The sequence below is a fragment of the Myripristis murdjan genome, chromosome 12 (assembly GCF_902150065.1).
Source record: "Myripristis murdjan chromosome 12, fMyrMur1.1, whole genome shotgun sequence".
Classification (NCBI taxonomy): domain Eukaryota; kingdom Metazoa; phylum Chordata; class Actinopteri; order Holocentriformes; family Holocentridae; genus Myripristis; species Myripristis murdjan.
Genome location: NC_043991.1, coordinates 29,747,207 through 29,762,240, shown reverse-complemented (window position 1 = coordinate 29,762,240; position 15,034 = coordinate 29,747,207). Strand labels below are relative to the sequence as shown.

The 15,034-nt window shown below is 38.5% G+C and overlaps 1 protein-coding gene across 2 annotated transcripts in view; it reads left to right on the top strand.

Annotated features, from left to right (window-relative positions):
- The window catches only part of tln1 (talin 1), a 116,567-nt gene that overhangs the window by 10,420 nt on the left and 91,113 nt on the right, over window positions 1–15,034 (top strand). The window contains exon 2 of one of the 2 annotated variants that reach the window (XM_030064653.1): window positions 12,266–12,337. The exons of the other annotated variant lie outside the window; for it this stretch is intronic. The gene's annotated coding sequence lies outside the window, so the exon portion shown is untranslated. The remainder of the gene's footprint in view (window positions 1–12,265; window positions 12,338–15,034) is intronic. 2 annotated transcript variants of the gene reach the window in all.

Sequence of the window (15,034 nt, the reverse complement as noted above, 5' to 3'; positions counted from 1 at the left end):
CTGTTTAAGGCCATATACACTACATTTATGTTCCACTCAGAACCATTTTACCGTGGCGGACAGACTGGTGTTGCATTTCTTAATACCTACAAAGTTTTTACCAATGCAGAAGTGATCTGTTTCACTAAAGTTATACCGGAGTTCCTGGTGCTATGGACAAGCTGAACACAAGCCAGCCCCCCCATCTGCATCCAACTAGCTACTCTGACTGGTTTGCTTTCCCAAAGAACAGAAGAGATCGCACTAACATTGCCCCTCATCTTAAATGTCACAGACCGGACTTCTTGCATTCTTGGAGACTCATGGGAATTCTGGAATGCTAGAAATCCAAAACAGTTTTGACCACTTATATAATAATAACACTCAGCCAACAAGTGCTTTTAGTTATTACTGTATGACCTACTACAAGTCACAAGCCATGATGAAACCAAAATTTACTCTTTCACTTTTGGATCTTGAACCCAATCTTGGTGTACTCAACTTGTGTTTCCGTCATTAACACAAAAATGTCAGGAATTTGATGATGTTTACAGACAGATTGTTGGCATGGGATTTCCCCCTTGGTGTACTTATCAACCCTGGTGTTGCAGAAATACCCTCTGTTGCTTTGGCACAATAAGATAAGTTATATTAATACTCAGTTCGTTGTTGGGGGACAGTTAACTCTCTAACACAGTGCACAGATAGGGCTGAAGGATATTAGATAGAGGTTGAACTGCTCAGGAAAAAAACATAGCTGACTGCTTGAGATAAAAAGGAGGTTTGGGTTGCGGATGTCATTTGACAAGACTGCTGTCACTTTCACTATTTTACTATTTTACCATTTTATTTAGAGAGTCTCAGTGCGTTAGTTGACATTGGATTTTGAAGAGTATAAGCTGTTGTTTTTTAGTTCAAGTGTCCAGTAGACGATTTTTAAAAAAAATAATGCTGATGTATCTTTACAGTTGACTGTTTGCCCTACAAAACAAACAAGCAAACAAATAAGACTATAGCTGTCTCCTCATGTTTTTTTTTTTTTTTTTTTTTTTTAAGAGGATGTATTATGTACCCTTCCTGACATTCTGTGTTCTAGTTCAGACTGCTGTGAGTCTTAGGGTGTTTTCACACATACAGTGTTTAGGTCGACCTAACTGTCTAGGCTGGCCTAATTGGTGTGGTGCGGGTAGTATGAACACAACTAGCCGCACCTGAGGTCGACCTAAACAGCTGTACCGAGAGCGGCTGGAAGGGGTGGTCTCGGAGCGGCGCACCAAGCCCTTTACCCGGGGTCGGCCCAAGCCTGGTGTACTCCACAAGTTTGGGCTACGTAGGCTCCGGTAGTTAGCTGGGCTGGGGTAGAGGACAACATTGTTATATTACAACCATTCGCATACGCCGTCTCCAGTGCAAGAAAACATTGTTCTCCACACGCAGCCGTGCCTCGTTTTCAAAGTCGAACGTTATAACTTCCTGACACTGAACGATTGCCAAAAGCAGTAACGTTAGGCAGTGGCGGTTCTGCCTACGTTGCCGCCCCAAGCGAAATTACTGCCTTGCGCCCTCTCATGTTACTACTCCAACCCGCCCCCATGGCACCAGTCGGCCGTGGCATCGGGGCACCATCAGTCGGCATCAGGCGAGCCGGCCGCGGCACCGGCCGAAACCGCGCCCACCCCGTCAGGTCTGCCGGATCTGACAGGTGAGCGGCCTGTCAGACCCCCCCGCCTCTCAAAAAATCTTGTGTACAGAACATAAACTGCGTGACGCCGAACGAGGAAGTTGGAGTCCGTTGAACACAATCGAGTTCATAGGCGTGAATTCACAGGTTTGACTTTTAACCAGTAAATCACCAGTTACGGGTGGCCTGGAACGCAGCATCAGTTTCTGACTGCTCCATTGAGCCAGAGGCAATGGCGCAACAGGTGGGCAGGATGAAAAGTTGGTGCGGCTGAGAGCTCCACTCGCTGTAGCTCGCGTCTCGTGACCAATTTATAATCGATGCAAATTGCGGTTAGGAAATCGCGTTTTATCATATCACGATGTTATTGCAAATGCAATTAATCGTTCAGCCCTAACCATAACAATGTTATGTGTACTTATGAAGGCATGTTATGAGGACAACGTGTCAGTGAAAAGCTAGGGTAGCTGTTAGGGGTGTCGCTATATTGCAATATTCATGATGATATTAAAAATTTAGATATGAATAGTGTGTAATTATCTGGTTATTGCAGTATCACAAATAAATAGGTTTGGCTGTTGGCTCATACAAAGATGCAGATCAAGCGCTGCTGTGGCCTAGACTGTGGGGAATAAAGGGCTAGAGAGATGACTGTTGATAGACTGACTGGCTGCTTTTGCAACTTTCCTGGTATTTTCGTTCATATTTTGGTAGTGTTTTCATTATTTTATAGATCACTATACATATCGAAGTATTATTATTATTGCAGTAGTTTGTTCAGATGCCTTTCACAAGCATTTAAACACAAGAAATCCTATCCTGATGTCACTCATACCATTTTAATCTTTATAAACACAGTTTTCATGTCATTTTTATTTTTTCACCTATTTTCTATTTTCAGGTCATTTCCATCAAATTTACTTATTGCCATTCTTTCCATGTTTTTGAAAGAAATCAAGTGAATTTGTTGGGAAAAAGGTGATTATCAAATAAGCCAAAAATGACTGGAACATTAGTAAGAAATAGAAAAAAAAACACACAGAAAATAAGCACATTTTTTTGAAATTTGTAATCTGTAAAATGATATATTTAAACATCATATTTAAACATCAGTTTGGAGGCCATGGCATCACACATTTTACCTTTATCTAAAAGTTGTAGCTCCTACAATTTTAATATTGCACTTGGCCATATTTTGATATGAATTGTTCAGCCCTAGTCCATGGCTTATTGAAAGTCAACTTGGAATATGAAAACATCTGAAAACCCCTGCCCTTGTCAACATAACAGGCAAGACTTTGAGGGGAGGAACAAGATATTGTAGGGGAAGGTTTTTCATGTCATTTCAAGACTTCACAAAGTATGTCAAAATTCTCACACTGCCAAACCTAAACCATAAGTGGGTCCAAGTCTTCCTTCAAAGTTTGAAGAAATGGTGTATGCAGCAGACACAAGAAACAGCCCAGCTATATCTGATGTAGTACATAGTAGTTTTTCCATGATATAACTGAATGAGAAAGTAGGTGTGGTTCACTGGATCTTGAGAGTTGTTTTTGTGAATGCAATAAAAATGAATAGGAAGACAATAAATGTACAGCGGATCTCCTGGTGAACCCAAGTGGCAGCATGTAGACTTATATTAAGCTCAAGAACATATAAGGCAAATGTTTTATTAAACATCAATGTCACATAAACCCTGAGGAAATACAATATTTATCCATCTGTAACAATAAAATACACCTCAGTCTATAGGCACATCATAGAGTCACTCATATAGGATCTGGTTGACTTTTAAGAATGACGTCTATGTACAGTGGGTTTACGTGATCCAGTCCAATAGTCTTTATCATGCACTGCAGTTTAGCCTGATTCTGAGGGTTTTCCAGGGGTTCCTCAGCAACAAGAGGAATAGTTTACATGCTTGTGAAAGGTGTCTGAACACAGCCTTTCACAAGCAGTTAACCATAAGAAATCATTTAAAAGTAGAGAATGAAAATTTTAACATAAGAAAGCTGGTTCAGCATCACTGATATGATGTTTAAATAGATCGTTTTAACAATTATAAATATAACTTGTTTCAATTTTTTTTTATTATTATTATTTTTAATATTTTGTGGGTAATTTTCTGGGTTTCACGTTAGGGATGGGCATTTTCAGTGATTTCAATATCCGAGTGCTCGAATTAGGCTACATCATGAATGAGTAATCGCTTACTTCTGAATTCTATATTTTACCGTAAAAAATAAATATGGGAGGTCCGCACATTGGTTCTGCTAGTGTTTCCAGTTGGACACAGACTCGGAGAACATTCTTACATCATTCTTATATCTTCATTTATTTTTGTCAATAAACAGCCAACACTGTAAACCAAGTGCGATTCCATCACCACGTCACAGCGGGGTGGACTTCTGTTCTATGTTGCTTAACATGTAACTCTCAATCAATAGCCTAAATCATAAACACAAAGTTTAAATAAATCTAATCATCTCCGCTCTGGTATCATCACATTAGCATGTGCTAATAGGGCTAGCAAAAGATGTGATGCGAGGCTGCCTGTGAGCTGTCTCCGCTGTTTTCTCCTTGTGCTTTAAGTGCATGTGGTTAAGCACCGAGCTGGTGTTTCTGTGATATACAAGTTTAACACCACATATCTTGCACTGCACGTTACCGTTGTCCTTTTTGTCAAAGTATTTCCAGACATCACCCTTCCTGGTCGCGGCTGACATGGTGCATGTAATACCCAATGAGTTGTAGCCAAAACCAACACACTGCGCAGGTGCGTGTATAGTAAGATGTTACTTGAATACTGATGTCAACAACGAGTACTTGAGTAATTGTACCCACCCTATTTCTTTTAGCTTTTTACATATTCATGACTAATTTTCGGGTCACCTCCTGCTTATTAAGTCATTGCTTCTGTCCACGTTTTTGAAAGAAATCAAAGTAGCAAAGGAAAAAAAAACAAATGTGGGATGTTGTGACGGTTTGAGTAGGGATTTTTCCTTTGTTTTAATTTATTTTTGATTATGTCTAAGGGGTGCCAGCAAGGTCTCTCTCCTGACATTTAAGATTTTTTTAAGAGTCAGTCGTATCAGTTTTTGTATTTGTTTGTTGTAGTCAAAGTCAGAGAACAAATGAAAAAACCTTCACTCAAAATCCAACACAAAGGATCTTCAAGTGTCAAACTTAACAGCCCCCCCAAAAAAGAAAGAATTTGTTGTAAAAGGAGAAAATAAGTAGAATTGAAGAATTAACCCTTTGCAGTGCATCTGGTATGAACATGCAGTCAGTCAGTCTTTCCCTGCCAGCACTTCCATCAACAGTGGCATCAGTCGGAACCTTTCATTGGCTCTCCAACCTCACCAGCCTCCTCTTCTCTCTCCTGATTTTGCTTTTTTTAAATAATCAGCTATATACTGCTTCTTTCACAGCTAAATGGATTGTTTCATAAAGTTCTGTGTCCTCAGCTTTGGAGAATGTGAATCCAATGCGCTTGCACTAATGTGACCACATCGAATTTTAACTCGCACACTCTCAAAAAATGGTCACATATACAACCACCTTCTGGAGCCCTACACATGCTAGTTTGCCTGGAGGTTTCCATTATAGTATCTGCTCATGCTACTTTCTTCATAGCCATAACACAAAGCATAACCATAGGAGACAGTGCTACCACTCAGTGGGGGCAAAAAACGAATAAAGAGGCCACTGATATCCACACTTCTGTCCTCCCACACATCATCCTTAGACTACCATTCATGATTTAACTCTTCCTGGGTGTTAATGCAGTTAACCGTTGTTTCTGAAGACTAGTAAAGCAGAGTGCTACATGATGGTAAAAGACAGAGTGCTGTTATACTGTATATCAGCATACATGCCACTTATCAGATTGCGCCCCTGGAACCAACTGTTGTGTAATACAATATATTGCAATACCTACTGTGAGACATTGATATTGATAAACTTGTGTCAAGTACTCATATTTGTATTTCCATCTTAATTTGCACAGATAGCCCATTTGAGTTCCCATTAGGCGTATTTGTTCCCTGTCTTTGGGTTTTTACTGGAAGTGTTCTGTCATGTTCATGTTGGAGTTGCTGTGCAGATTATAGCACTAAAAAACATGATCAATTCCTGCCACATTAAGATAATTACAAGGTCTTCCTACTATCACCTGAAGAATTTATCAAGAATTAAAAGTGTAATGTTTCATCAACATTTGGAAAAACTAGTCCATGCATTTATCTGCAGTTGACTTGACTACTGTAACAGTGTCTTCACAGGTCTCCCTGAAAAAATTGATCAGACGGCTGCAGATCGTCAGAATGTGACTACTCAAGTCCTTACTAAATCCAAAAAAGTGGATCACATCACTCCAGTTCTGAAATCTTTACACACTACCTTCCTGTCCGTCAAAGAATCAGTTTTAAAATACTGTTTTTAGTTATGAAGCACTGAATGGTTCAGAGCCAAAATAGCCTACATTTCTGATGTTCTGCTATGTTACAAACCACCCAGACCTCTGAAATGGGTTGGGACAAGTCTGCTTTCTGTCCCCAAAGTCAACACTAAACATGGAGAGGCAGCTTTCATTTTTTATGCACTGCATATCTGGAACAACCTCCCAGAAACCTGCAGGCCTGCTGCAACTCCCAGTTCTTTAAAATCAAGGTTTTTTTTTCTGTTTGCGGCTGCCTTTTATTAAATTAAATTTGAAGCTTTCTTATGAATATCTTGTGCTGCACTCTAACGTTTAGCCTACTCTTCTGGTTTATTTTGTCTTATTCTGTTAGTTTAATTTACATATTTTTAATTGCATTTAAATGTCTATGTATTTATTTATTTATTTATTTATTTATTTTACCTATGTTGCTTTTATGTTTTATGTAAAACACATTGAATTGCATTGTTGTTGAAATGTGCAATACAAATAAGCTTGCCTTGCATTGTGTTGCCTAGCTTATCACGGGTCACCCAGTGATTCCAACTTCTGGAAGTTGTACTATTGTAGATTTGTGAAATGAGTACTTAAAGGTGTAAGGCTTTCAAGGATAAGGTTCAAGGATTTCAAGGATGGTGTCTGTAATGCATGACTGTTGAGCATTTGGAAAGTTCTGATTAAGACTTTCGTATGAAATGGAGAACCTGGAGATAATAGTGATAATGATAAGATTAAGACATCTTTTTCATGTTTGAGAAAATACTGGCAGAATTGAGATCTCCAAGCCTGTTCCAGAAAGCAGTACCAGTTTTGGCAGGACCAAAAACATGTTTGTTACAGATAAGGTAGAGAACTCTCTAAATACAAACAGGTGTCAAAATTGTGGCCACAGCCGCAGGGTATTTATGACAGTTGGGTCAGAGGTATACTGTGAAATGGATAGGGGAAGTTTAGAGTTTACCAGGACTGAAAGTGAACTGCACAATCTATTTTGCATTTCACAGCAGTCCTCATCTGGTAATTGGACCAAGTAAATATTTTTTTGTATACTTGCTGCCCAGTAGTAATAGAGAAAACTGGGTAAACCAAGGCTATCAATTAGGAGGAATTGGGTGTTAGAGAATGAATTGTCACCTGATCCAGTTTGATCTGGAGAAATTATTTGACTGATAACTGATTAAAAATGCAGGGTAAGAACTTTAGGTAGGAATTTAACTATGCTGTTTAATAACAACCCATTCAGGCTTTTCCATTAGCACCACAGTTTCACTGTCACAATGTGACCAGCACTTTGCCCAGACACAGACACACACACATAGTCTTAAATAATAGTATTATTTTATAGTAGTATAGTATAATTATAGTATGAATTAATAGTAGCGCTGAGTATCAAAATTCGGTACCTTTATGGTACCTTAAATACCATGCTACTACAGCATATTGGACCAAGGAAGTGTCATTCAGTACCATGTTGGTTTTGTCATTATTATGTTATTGCATTGTTATGTCATTAACATGGTTTCTCCACATATGGTCACCTTTTATTTTGACACTGCTCTTGTGACACTGGTGATGAAGAAAGTCAACAGAACAAACACATAGGGAGAGCAAGACAGAAAGAGGCACAACAGGACAAGCTCATGTGTGTTCAGTGAGACTCTAAGACCCAAGAAGTATGTGTGTGAGGAAAATACACCTGAAGAGAAAAACAAGATGAGCAGTTTTGATGAGCTGATGAGTTTGTGTATACATTTAGGCATTTTCCTTGCATTGAAACCATAACTAGCACAGAAGTGCTAGTTATGGTTGATATGGTTACGGTTGCCAACATAGGATTGGACAGTTGCTATTCTAGGGAGGCGTTTAGTGAAGGGTCAATCCCTGTGTGTGTGTGTGTGTGTGTGTGTGTGTGTGTGTGTGTGTCTGTGTGTCTGTGTGTCTGTGTGTGTGTGTGTGTCCATCCTTCCATCAGTCCGTCTGTCTGTCCATCGTTGGCTGATCTCGAGCCTATCAGCTTAAAATTTTTTGCGCACCCTTTCCATTCACTCACTACCTCGCTTGATCATCTCTCTCTCTCTCTCTCTCTCTCTCTCTCTCTCTCTCTCTCTCTCTCTCTCTCTCTCGCATGCAGCTCTCTTGCTGTCCCTCTCTGTTCATAGTACTGGGTTGCTATGTCGCTCTTAAAAACTCCTGTTGTGGCAGTGTCTAGTCGGATTGTGGGTCAAAAAATCCAGGACATACACTGTGTTTTTTGGGCAAGTTTACCATTGCTGACAAGCAAGCCAAACAGGATAAAAATAACCATGTAAAAAATGTCACATAGCCTGACATCTCGGCACTAAAAAAATGATGAGTGAAACAGTCGTTGCTGTTTCATATTTCAGGAACTGTATCTTGGTGGCTCTTTAGTGTGTGTGTGTGTGTGTGTTTGCTATTTTAATTTGTGCTCTTTTCGCTTCTTTTTGTCAGAGTTTATATGGTTTATGGTTGATAAGCTACTGTACTGTATGATATTTGAATCATACAGTAAATTAATTTGTAGTTTGAAACACGTTTCACAATACAATTTGATAATTAGTGTCTCCCAAGTTTTGCCTATATATTTGGTGTAATAGCAGCTCTAGCTCTTCTCTGTGGACTCTATTGTTTGTAGGGACATTTAGGCTGGAGAAGAAAATATTAATGTAAGTCATCAGCAGGAGTCTCAAATGTGCATGATTTGAAGATCAAATTTAAATGGCTCATAAATTTTGATGGAGTTAACTGTTAAATCACTATTTTGTCTTTTTATTTGTGGAATCAGAAGTTTGGAGGACTTGGTCTTATCTGACAGTAACTCATACTTAATTCAGAGATCCACCTTCCTGTTGTGTGGTCCTGGAGTGGGAGAGACTGATTATTGACCATGTAGCCTATGTTATTTATGAAATCGAGAAGTTGTTCTTGTTCTTTTCTCCCCATATTCATGAACAAAGCCACGTGATATTTCAGCATTAGCTATTTGGTATTTTCTGACAGTAACAGCTCATACTTAGCTTGGCGATCCAACTTCTTCTTGTCTAGTTCTGCAGTGGGAATATTTGAATATTTATGATATATTGTTTATAGAACTGAGAAATTCTCATTCTTGTGCTTGCTTTTGGTTTGTTTACCATAGAGGAGAATGAAATAATCTCCCTCCATATGACCACTTTAGGGGTCTCCCAAAGCAAAGATAAAGACTCAAGTTTTCAAAAAGATATTGATGGCTGTTGAGTTCATCTAACAGAATCATTGGTCTGTTAAAGGAATTATATTAGCCTAAGTGTCCAAGGAGCAAGTTCAGAGTAGCTAACACCATGTCCACATTCATATCCCGATAACACTGTCCGATAACAATCTCTCTCTCTCTCTCTCTCTCTCTCTCTCTCTCTCTCTCTCTCTCTCTCTCCCCCCTCTCTCTCTCTCTCTATATATATATATATATACACTCTCTCTATATATATACACACACAGAGTGTCTATGTATATCTATCTATCTATCTATCTATCTATATATGTATATATCTATATCTATCTATCGATAGATATAGATAGATAGACATAGATATAGATATAGATAGATCATTTTTCTCCTTTGATTTGGAGATTTGGATTTTCAGTTTTCAATTAATCAGTATGCCATATAGAGTGACATTTCTTCAGTCAGTCACCTACGCCATTCATAGTGTATACCTACGCCTGAACGTAGGGCATTGCAAGACTGCTTAGGTCTGCTAGACTCTTTGGTGTTTTATGCTGTTTGATTGTCAGTGAATGAAGGCATCATGATGCTGGTTTTAATCTCTTGTCAACCGGCTGGAACTGATAAATACTATGTGGAGGGCTCAAACATTCACTTGGAAATCAGTTTCCAAGATTTTTCAGTTACCTTTAATGTTGTGTTTTATTGTCATGATTTGAAGGAATGAAAATTGACATGTTTTGGGCTTAGACATGACATTTGTTAAAATTAGATGTTGTCCAAGTGTTGATCCTCATGCAACAAGCAAAATCACAGTAATGAATTTGAGTGGTATAATTAAAAAAAAAAAAAAAAATATATATATATATATATATACTATTAAATAAATAATTAAATAAATGAGTGAACTAATTTAAAGACTTGTTCTCATTTTACACAAATTCACAAACTAACCATCATGAACAACATTACATTGTCCTGAACTGCAGAACCAGACATCAATCTGCATTCAGTCAATCAAGCAGTGAATGTGTTGGTTCTGTGCAGCCTGAGTGCTTCTCTGATATCGAAGTAGCCTTTTTCTGACAACTAATTCATTGTGGCAGCTATTTGCACTCCTCATTTCTCAGTGCCTGCAGTAGTTGCTGCTCTGTCTGTGTACTTCTCCTTTTCAGTAAGCGTGGGGTGGGAGGCATTCACTAATGTGCTAACATCAGCTATCTGTAGCACGTAACAGCTGCCTTTGTTTTATAGCAGGGAATATAAACTGAAGAGGTTTTTTTTTTTTTTTTGTCAAACCACATGGAGCGGACATGGACCTCCAGGCTTTCACTGTATTTTGAAAATGGATCGCCTTTCTTCCTTTTACTTGATATTGGACACACTGGAAAGCAGAGAGAATTTACCCTTTTATAGACTGACATTTTTTAAATTCTTTTGGTCTTCTGTTGGGATTTTTTTTTTTCTGCAATTGATTTTTAAAAAAGCACAACCCCAAACTTATTTAAATACTGTTTGGAACTAAACAAATTACCTTCACTGCAGACTTCTAATTGCACAGGATGCACTGCTTCTGGCTTGAGCGTAGCGGGGAGCCTACAGATTGCTAAAATTTCCTTTTATGGCATTGGAGGGCTTTTTAAAACAGGAAATGATGTCATTATACACTGAGTCCAAGAGGGAGCTTGCAACAACTCTGTGTCATTCCAGGGAAGACAGAGTTGCATTTTTGTCTGGAAATAAAGCTCCTGACACTTGGATTGCCTTGACGCCCCAACAAAAATAGCTCACAAGACAGGAAGTGGGTGTGCCTTGAACCGAAATGTTATTTCATCTATGATACGCTACATGATAGCCACAAACCAAAGCAATTAACAGTGAGCAACAGTTTTCTGTAGCAGTGAGTTGTGTTAATGAAGCCATGAAGGAAATTAGAAGTTGCATTGTTTAGAAAGTGCAGAAGATGGACATAAAGGACAAAGATTGAGGGAAAACAGAAGTCATTGTTCCTGCAGCAAACACTTGTTTTTGTGTGTGTGTGTGTGTGTGTGTGTGTGTGTGTGTGTGTGTGTGTGTGTGTGTGTGTGTGTGTGTGTGTGTGTGTGTGTGTGTGTCTGTCTGTGTGTCTGTGTGTCTGTGTATGTCTGTGTGTGTGTGTGTCTGTGTGTGGGTGCCTCCTATAAATGAAAGAAAAATCATTTTCTCTCAAGTAAAATACAGTATGATGCACAATATCACTGATTTGATCGTTAAAAAAATACCGACTTGACTGTCAGGACATACCCTCTGCCTCCAGAATTTGATAAAGGAACAATATGTTTTGCCTTTTTAAAAGGAAGACAAAGCTTGGGATTATTTGATCTAGTTTCAGTACTGTGCTCTGTGACAACATGGTCTTGTTTCAGTTCGCTTAATCCTCCTACCAGTGCCTATTTAGTGATTATTGGAGCTCAGTGTGTGGACATGCCGCTAGATTAGAAACATCTCTTAAATGCCGAGCAGTGCACAGATCCTAGAGATCATTTTTATAAACTCTTAGGTCTGACAGTATTTGGTTATTAACGCCTTAATATAAGTGTAGCTAAAACAATCATCTCTTCAATTGCTACTATACAATCCGATCAACAACCAGCATAAGCCTAAAAGCCACATTTCTTAAAAGTGCTGATAACAAACATAGTCTATGTTTAACTGGTAAATAAAGCAGCCTAGTCGAGTTTTAATACCTCACTACTATCTAAAGAAAATCTGCTTTTTAAAATCTACTTTTTTCTTGATACCTACATGATTAATATCCATAGTCATGTTGTCTCACATAATCTGATGTTTGGCCATAGAGATGAAAGAGTAGGTTTCAGCAAAAAAGCAGATCTATGAAAACTGTGTTTGCTGAATTAATGTGATTTTGGTTCTGACTGTAACCCTTTCTCTTTTTCTACAGCCAGGCAGAAGAGACCCGAATTAGTCATCTAGCTGGGAGAAAAGCTCCCACTAAGGCACCAGTTTACATCAGGTATATCCTCAAGTACAAATATGTTATTTTTTGCCTATTCTGAAATGGTGTATTAGTGCATACCTGGGTCTAAACAGTCTTGGAGTTGCATAAATTAGGTTTGAATTGAAAGTTGAGACTCTTGTGGATTCAGTGAGCCACATTTGATTATGTGTGATGATATTAGCTCCCATAATAGCCATTTCATTGCAGTGAGACCATTTTTTGAAACTTGACGTCAATATATAAAATGACCTATAGTTACCTCTAGGATAATCACAGCTTCATGAAAATTTACAACCATAAACTAAAGATCTAGGACATTCGGGATGTATGGTTTTCCTGTATTGCAAGGTTAAAGTCTGGGTGCATCTAGGGTTGCAAAATTCTGGGAATTTTCAAAATAGGAAACTCTCCATGGGAATTAACAGGAATATATTGGAATTAATGGCAGTAAACTGGAAATTTGCGAAATTGTAGGTTGGCCTATAACAGGGAACTTAATTGTAGTTGGAAAAAAAACATCTTGCAGCATAACCTTGGTCAAAACAACCAGATTTAATGCAAATCAAGGTGAATTTCTACCCTGCACTTTGCATTCCTCCATCAGATGCACAGATCATATCTAGAATCCTGCACACTACAGCTGGACTACCGAAGCCTCACGACTACATTTGAGCTCATAGACTATATGCAGTCAAGTAAGTTTTGATGATATTACTGGGTGTTAAACTAGGAAAAAAATAAATCAAAATGTGTTTATACAATAGCTATTTAAGAGGCTTCATCTTTATTGAGCATCAACTGATCAGTCATAAAAAAAAAATGCAGAAACCAGAGGAATAGGTAATATATTTATTTTATTCAACATTCATGTTTTTTGTTGTTCAATGAAAGAATTGGTTAAAGTAAAAAAAATAATATATTTTTTTAAATTTGTAGTTTTCATGCATGTCTGCTCATGACAAAACAAAATTTCCAAAATTCCCCAATTTAACTTCCCATGGAAAGTTTCCTGAAAGTTGCAGCCCTAGGTGTATCAAATCTATGTAACGAATGGTATCAACCCAAAAATTGCTGCAACAGCTTACCACGCATGATTGAACATGGGAATGGCTATCATATGCTTCCATCATAATGTTCTAACCCTTATACGCTCTAAATAAATAAATAAATAAATGCTCCTCACTAAAACACAATGTTTATAGCAGATTTATTACTATAATAACTTGACACACTGCTGGGCTGCATCTTAAATCAATCTTCATTGTCAGATGATGTTTACTACTTCTGTTTGGCCTATGCTGTTGACCTTTTATTTCCTCCTTGCAGGTTAGGCAGCATGCAGTAGCATGTCACTTGGGCCAGCATCACTGTGACCCTTTGCTGCCTGCTATAGCATAAATAACCTCACCTCACTCACCAGCTTCTGTGAGTTTCAGTGGCTCCAGGATACTTTCATTTTAAAAGGTGTCATGGTACTGTTGTGCAGGTTAAAAGTTTGCATGGAGCAGGCTGGTCTGTTGGTTAGATGTCAGTGGCATCGGTTTAGTTTTTAAGGACATGTTAAGCAATATTATGTTTTGTTTTGTTTTGTTTTGTTTTCAGCAAAATGGCCCCTTGCAGTGTGAGAGTCATCACTGTGTGTCTTCTTTACACCATACAATTTATAGCCAGCCTGTTGTTTTTTTCTGGCTTGAGCTTTCTTTTTTGGCCTGATAAGATCATCTCCTGCCCTCCTCTAGACATATCCAAATTTCAACTGTGCAGATGCCTCATAGAACCACAGTGCAGCATCAGAAAAAAGTCCATTCGAAGCTTACCTTGGAGCTGAATGTAGCTTTATCACATAATTGAATTAAAGCTCAGAGACAAGCGTATCAAAAATATCCAAAGGGAGCCGTGCTAGAGAAATATACGTCCCTCATTTTCAACAACAGAAAACAACAGTTTTTCTTTACTTTGTGTTTCTACAAACAATCTGCAATGGGGAGAAATGGTGGTCAAAAAATGTATTTAGTGCAGCTTTAAGGCCATGGGTGGGTGTGGACAGTCACATTGCAATACACGGAAAAGATGCAGGCTGAATAGAATCGCTGTAAGACGTCTGTGAGTCAGCTGCTCAAGACAGAGGACAAAATAGCTTGTGTAGCCTATTTGTTAAATCTAATCACACTCTACATTTATGGTACTCTTTTATAGGGCTTCTCAATTAGGACTCTTAAAATGAGTGGTAAACTGTGATGCTAATTGGCTGAATGTGTGGAATGCAGATTGCAGGCTTGTGAGTGGTCTTGGTACAGTGGCTTATTTCACACACCAGCAAACCATCACACTTAGCTAGCTTGCTTATATGGAAGTATATGGAAGTAACTATCTGTCATCTTAGGCAGATGATCCCGCTGAGTTGCTGGAGGCAGTGCCTTACTAAATCACCAGGTCGGTGTTTACTCCTTAGAAATTAAGGATATCGTTTCTTTGAATGTAGCTAAGCCACTGTAGCATATCTTTGATACCATTGCTACTACTTGGGTAGCTAAGGTAGCTAGCCAAGTGGTGTAATGGCAGCGCTAGTGAATAGATGATACCCATTCCAATGGGGTCTATAATGAATCAGAATCAGAAACACTTTATTGATCCCTGAGGGGAAATTGGGTGTTGAGATAATGTAATGAGATGCTGTTCTGCATGGCATTAATCCTAGAGTACATTAGGCAA